The 7305-nt window shown below is 31.5% G+C and overlaps 1 long non-coding RNA gene across 1 annotated transcript; it reads left to right on the top strand.

The window, feature by feature from the left end:
- Positions 1-25: 25 nt before the first annotated feature.
- On the top strand, positions 26-5836 carry LOC106062118 (uncharacterized). Its single transcript, XR_008775893.1, has 4 exons — positions 26-40; positions 3182-3378; positions 4959-5127; positions 5502-5836. It is a non-coding gene; the product is annotated as an uncharacterized LOC106062118 (long non-coding RNA).
- Positions 5837-7305: the final 1469 nt, after the last annotated feature.

Raw genomic sequence — 7305 nt, 5'->3', positions numbered from 1 at the left:
AATAATAATTATTGTCATACATTCTCTTAAATTTATATTGGTAATCTAAAAAATAAAATATTTCATTTATATAATGTACTTTTTATGTAATGTACTTTTATGTAATGTACTTTTTTACATGTTGTGTTCAAATGGAACGTGTATGCTACTCTGCCTTTTAGTCATGACACAAAACCAGCTCAGCTTTTGTCTCTTCAGTGTTGGGAAGTTCCTCCTTTTTGCCAGTAAAGAGAGTTTAATTGACTTGAAATAGTAGGCGCCTACATATAGTCATGACACAAAACCAGCCCAGCTTTTGTCTCTTTGGTGTTGGGGAGTTCCTCCTTTTTGCCAGTAAAGAGAGTTTAATTGACTTGAAATAGTAGGCGCCTACATATAGTCATGACACAAAACCAGCCCAGCTTTTGTCTCTTCGGTGTTGGGGAGTTCCTCCTTTTTGCCAGTAAAGAGAGTTTAATTGACTTGAAATAGTAGGAGCCTACATATACCGTACAAACTCGTTTGTCCTCTATTTCTGGTATATGGTACCCAGCATTTTTTAAGTAGCTCTACATTAAATTGATAATTAAAGTGGAATACCAAATACCAATATTGCTAATTACGTCGGACTTTATTGATATAGATCTAGAAAAGTGATTCCCAAAAAGGTCTATATAGACCCCAGGGGTCTATGAAGACTTCCAAAGGGTCTAAGAAAGTGAAAAAAAGGAATTGGGGGTCTATGAGATGTTCATAGGGGTCTACGATAATGTATTTTATTTAAGCAGGTCATGACTTCAATTTTCACATCCCATTAATGTAATTATTTCCTACACTACTATATTATTTGTATTTATTTGTTAATCCTTTAAATATTTATCCTGCTATTGAAACGAAAAATTATTGTATTTAATTTCAATACAGTACTTATTTAAATAGCTTAATTTTGTCTACATAAAACTAATGTTGAAGAAAAGATAAGTACAGCATTGATTATTTAAAATATTGTGCTTCATTCCTTCCTTGTCAAACAAACGGTTGCCTTAGTGTCTCTTTATGATGATATGAAACTAATTATGCTGGAAGATCATTTGAGACGATGCCACCCTGATAAAAAGATAAAGGTTTAAAAAAAATTCAAACACTCAAAGATAATTAAGTTCAGAATAGACCCACAAAATCTCTTATCGACATCATATAGAGAAGATGATGGTTTAATTTGTTTGTCGTACATCTCTTTCCTCATAGCCAAATACAGATAACACAATAGTTAAAACATTGATTTTACCAGCCTTTGAAGTAGTTTTAAAAACTGTTTTACACAAATCTCCTTATTTTTTCTCAGGGTTGACCCATAAAACCTTTCCCATGTTTAGGTATAGCTGCAAGGAAGCAGAAGTTTGAATTGCTTTCCTCCTGCTAAGTGGGTAGCAAACCTATGTTAATGAGTCCCTACTGCCTGAAGCTTACTGGTTAGGAGCCAGTTACTCATCTTCATTCCTTCTTCTCTTTGTGAAATATTTGAGCTACTTGTGAAAAATATAAAAAAATACATGAGAAACTGCTCTTTGTGAAAACTTTTAAAACAATACTTAATACAAATTAATTAATTAATAAATATTTAATGTTTGAAGGACTACTTCATAGAACAACAAATTTCTATATCCATCCCAGTGGCGCTACAGCCCATGGAGGACTCTGGCCTGCTTTAACACATCCTTTCATTCAGATCTCTCCTGGGCCTTTCGTCTCCACGCCTGGACACTGACAAAGACATCTGAAAATTTACTTAACACTTGGGAAAGAAAAATTCTTAGGAAAATCTATGGTGCCATACAGGATGAAACAGGGTGGAGGACACGCACTAACCATGAGTTATATCAATTATATGAAGACCCACCAATAGTGAACGAAATAAAAAAGAACAGACTACATTGGGCAGGTCACCTTGAAAGAATGTCAGACAACAGAGGGGCGAAAATTGTATACAGGCAAAAACCAAAAGGCAGGCGACCCAAAGGCAGACCCCGAATGCGATGGATAGATGACGTGGAAACAAATTTCTATATGAGACATAATATTCATAGCAATGGATGATGAACCTGAAAAAACAACAACTCACATTTCCAGTGTGTTTGATGATTCCAGTAATACATATTGTTTTTTAATTGGTTTAAATTTGAATTTTTCAATAAAAAAGAGAGATGTCTATAACTTAAAATGTAGCTACCTTTTCACTCTTCGACTTCTACAGTTTGAAATTAGTTTTAAAAAAATGGAATTTGCACAAATGCAATACAAGTTACTTAAGCAGGGGTCTACTGAGAACCAGAAAACATTGAAAGAAAAAAAAGTTTGGGAATCACTGATCTAGAATCTAGATGTTTTACATAGTTAGCCTACTATTACCACCCTTTTTCCAATGTCAATATGGCCATGATTTTGTTAAGTAGCAATAATATATATATATATAAAAAAAAACAACCACTGAACCATAACTTACAAAAATACAAAAAACAGAACCTAATAAAATTCACAGACATAGAGATAAAGGCATTAAAGGCACAATTATCTTATTCCGTGTGACTGTATGCTAGGACGAATTTGTACAAAGCTCTTTTTCCCGTAGTGTCATTAGAGCATGAAAAGGGTTGCCTGAATCAGCCAGGAAAACCAATGACTTAGCCCCTTTGAATCTGAAGTTTAAGTAACTTTAAGTGTCTAAGTCTAATTAACAAGCACGACTAGATTAACACATGGATAACACATGGATACGTGCCTACGAAGCAATTATCTTCTCTTTTAAAAGAATGTCTGCAAGATAAGATAAAACATTATTAATCGCAAATGAGAATGAAGAAGAAGAATCACACATAGATAGATTCTAAATCCAAAATTTAAATATTTATTTGATAAACATTTTTACTTGACAATCTATATTTTACTATGCCAGATCATCGTGTTTTTTTTTTGGTTTTTATTTTTTAAGAATAGACTTACATTTTGTTGAACCCTAAATGTAGTATTTGTGTTTGCAGACTATGCATCACTTCTTTAAATTTTTTTTATTGATCTAGATCAATATATTTTAATCTTAGTCTGTTTTATTTTGTTTTTTATTTATTGCATTAAAAATATTTGTAAGCATCAATTTTGTTAGTTTAATAGATCTAGATCTACATGCTTTAAGTGAAATCTTTAGATATCTACGTGTCATACGAAGAAAATCTGTCATACGTTCCGGTTACAGCACAAAGTTTTCAGCCAAGCTTAATATCCTTGAAACTTGAAAGACACAAAATGGTGTTCAGTCAGGCCTCCCGTGCACTTGTAAGACAATTTACTACATCTGCTGCAAGGCGGAGTCAGGGATGGCAACAGGAGGGCATTCCTGGATCAGTAAGATTGTGTTTAAATTAGGGTCGTGACTTTAAATGCTTTTTTTATATCTATTATAGTATATTAATAATAATAGGGAGGTGAAAAAAAATTTATCTTTGAAAAAACTATTTTAATTTTTCGTTAGTACATCGTTAAAATACTTTGAAAGAACTTTCTAATGGTGCATAAATTATGATTGTATGTTTAACAGTTAGAAAGTTATGAATTTTTGTGTGACGTTTTGACCTAACATTGGTTGACATGTAACAAGTAAGATGAGAGCGTCTCGCTGGCTAAGACGGAAGAGACACACCTCCAGATCAAAAGATAAAAAGTTAGAATTGAGTTTCCTAGACTATAGATCTACTTATAAAAAAAAATGAAAATTAACTAGTATTAGTAGTAAATTTCTAGCTCACTAATCTGATTTCATTTATAAATAAATTTCAAATATAAATTATATTTATGAACTTCACTTGTTTAGAATGTAAATATTGATGAAATAAACAAATTATCGGGTCTAGAGCTACAACAAATGTCAGAGTGGTGTGGACAAAATGACGGCGTTGTGATGGCAGAAAATAACAAAATATTTTTTAAGTGGGATCAAAATCGCCTGAAACAATTTTATTTTCTAAGAACATTCTAATGCGTTTTTAACAAAATTGCAATATCTAGGTCTATTGATAAAAATATCTGCTACAAGTTCATAATTTCACTTGTATGTGAAACACAATATCTTCTATAAAGAAAAATAAAAACTGAAATGTCCATTGAGGTCAGTGTTATTTTGTTTGTTTTTTATAGTTTTTACGATGCTGGCGATGGATCGATCTGAAAATTGGTAGGAATAAAGCCAGACACATGTATTGTTAGCAGGAAAAAAATCAACACTGTACAACTTAACTGTAATGAGTATAAATAAAAATGTAAAATGTATATATACTTTCAATGCAAAATATTTAATTTTTTTTTTTTTTTCAAAAAATTATCCAAGACAAAAATGTTCCCCATCATGTCAAAAGTAATTGAATTCACTCCTTTTAGCAATGATATCTTTACATATACTGAGCTTTTCTCTAGCATCACAGCGTCCTCTGTCCAGTCTATTCAGACATGGGTTTGGGGGGTATGTTCTGCTTTTGCTCATCATGTATACAGGTACACCAAGGCCCTTGGTTAGACACATTGTAGGCCAACCTGTACCTTGTCAGTCATTCTTTAGTAGACTCCCCCCCCCCTCCCTCCATCCAGTGGCAGTATCTTCTGTGACATAGGGAAGTTGGATTTGTTTTCCTCCATCTATAGCTTCCCACCTCAGTTGGAGTTGTAACACTCAGCCTAGCATCGCTAAATGTCAAAATATCTTGGTTGCTAGTTTATAACTGTAGACACCGGCTAATACAGGCTGTGGATTAGAAAAAACATTTTTTTTTAAATATGTGGATGGGTGAAGTTTCAAATAAATCTTAGCAAAAATGAAAAGCAACTAACATTTATCGTAGTGGTCTGTGGGGAAAATGATGTTAGGCTCGCCTGTTGTTAACAACCACCGGTTAACAAGTGTTTCAAATTCAATGTATTCTCTCTCTTAACAGAATCTCCCTTTTGGCATCCAAAACAAAGCAAAACTGACAGTGTACTTTATTCTGTTCTTTGGAAGTGGTTTGACAGCACCATTCATTCTAATGAGACGTCACTTATTATTACAGTCTTCAAAATAGATTGACATAAAAAATGAAGTCTGGGAGCTTGTGATAGTATTGTGTAAGTTGATTCCTTAATCTTTACCACCAAAATGATGATTCTATTTTAAATATACTAATACTATTGGCAATAGATAACTATAACATGGTCTGCTTAGAGTAGTCTTACTATATTTTTCCTTTTCAGTAACTAATCAATATTTTGTTCGTCTGTACACGTACAGCATTTTTTTTTTTTAAATTTGTAATGTAGCAATCATTTTTTTTGTAAAGTATACATGAAAGCTTTTTATTTCTATAGGTTACATGAATATATTGCCCTCTATTAATTCATAGTAACACGACATGGCCTAAATTGTGCCGATGTGCCTAAACTCAATTCATAGTAACATGTCTGAATTTTTTAATTTATATTTTTTTTTTTTGTTAATGCAGGTGAACTATACAGATCTTGAAAACCCATGTATGAGAATGACTTAACAGAACAGAACTCGATTTATTTCTTATTTATACTTTTGTTGATTTGAAGATATTATATTCTGACCTTGCTTTGATAGATCTTGGTATACAAGCAAATAATAAGTTAAATATTAGTTTTGGTTTATTGTATTATTTTGAATAGTTTACATCTGCTCCACTATTTAGTGTAATGAGATGAATCATAGTAATGTATTAAGATATTTTTTTTCACTCATTTTATTGTAAACAGCTGGACAACTTTACAATGGGATTAAGCCTACAAATAAAATGTATTTTCTAGAGAAAAAAAAGATGTTATTTTTATATATTCTACAATCACTTGTTTACTACTGTGTTGTTAAATGTGTGTGTTTTTGCTTAACAGGACAGTTTTGTTTTACATATAAACTCTACAACATTCACTTTCTAAACTTTTTAAATTATTTGAAAAAGTTAATATATTTTATAATTGTTTTCTTTAGTTAATATGAACTCATATTCAATCCTCAAACTCAGGGTCACCCTGCTTTAGTAATTTTCTAGTTCAAGTAAATGTGTTGAGATAAAAGGATTCACATGAAACTATTTACTTGTAATTTTGAAAGTAAAGGTCATTGCTTGTTTAAGGTCTTAACTTTTCTGCTATTACACATAGTAGTCACTATTGCGGAACAGCTCGTCAAAATTAGTTAAAATCTACTTTATTTTGAAATTTTCTGCTAAACTACTGTAACGGTACTGCCCATGGTCCATTTCTCTACATTTCCAATATAATGGTTTTCCTTTCACAACAGAAAATTAATTTTGACTCCAGGTTAAATTTGACAGGTGTGGAATCGTCCATTATTTTTCACGTACTGGTGCCAGGACTTAAGGCTTTTTAAAAATGACAATGACCCATCACCTGCATTATACACCTATTTTTCTGTTTATAAATGGATGTGGTTGACAGGTGTAGAATCGTTTATTATTTTTCATGTACTGGTACCAGGCCAGAGCTTAAGGCTTTTTAAAAATGATAATGACCCATCACCTGCATTATTCCCCTTATTTTCAGTTTATAAATGTATGTGGAATAAACCCTCATTTCATAGCTATCTACAAGGAATTCAATTTTTTAAAAATTGGGAGGTGTTCACCCAGTTTTTACCTTTTTAAAGATACCGTAGTCACAATTGTGGAACACTATAGATCTTATTTATTTGACCTGTGCATTTAGCTTAATATTGACATAGTGATTTAGATTATCGGAATTTAAATATGAGTTTGTATTAGTATACATAAATTTAGAGAATAATATTACATATATATAATTTATGATTTTCAGATGTCCAGCAAAAAGACGACAAAGTATAATATCAAATAATATCATATATATAATATTAATATAACAAAAAAGAATTAAAGAATAGTGGAAAATAAACCTTGTAAGGAAAATTAATTATTTTATTTTATTAAAGCTTAAGACAACACATTGTCACTTTTTGATTCTTTACCTCTTTAATTTAATTGACGTCACACTACCCTGATTTTCCATAAAATGTCTTCTAAATACGGGCATTTTAACTAGAATTTTTTTCTCTACAAAAGTGACAGAATTTAGAATTTTTAAGGCCTTAAGATATGTGCCCCCTTTTAAATCTAGCAATACATATTATATGTCAACGCCAAATATGATTTTCCGATACCGATCCCCAAATCAAAAAGTAGATAATTAGTTAAAGATTACATCTTTAACTTCAAATCATTATTGAAAACTCAATTTCTTTAGGGGGGGGGG

The sequence above is a fragment of the Biomphalaria glabrata genome, chromosome 18 (assembly GCF_947242115.1).
Source record: "Biomphalaria glabrata chromosome 18, xgBioGlab47.1, whole genome shotgun sequence".
NCBI lineage: Eukaryota > Metazoa > Mollusca > Gastropoda > Planorbidae > Biomphalaria > Biomphalaria glabrata.
Note: the sequence above shows the minus strand (reverse complement) of the source record. Positions and strands in the feature narration are given on the sequence as shown.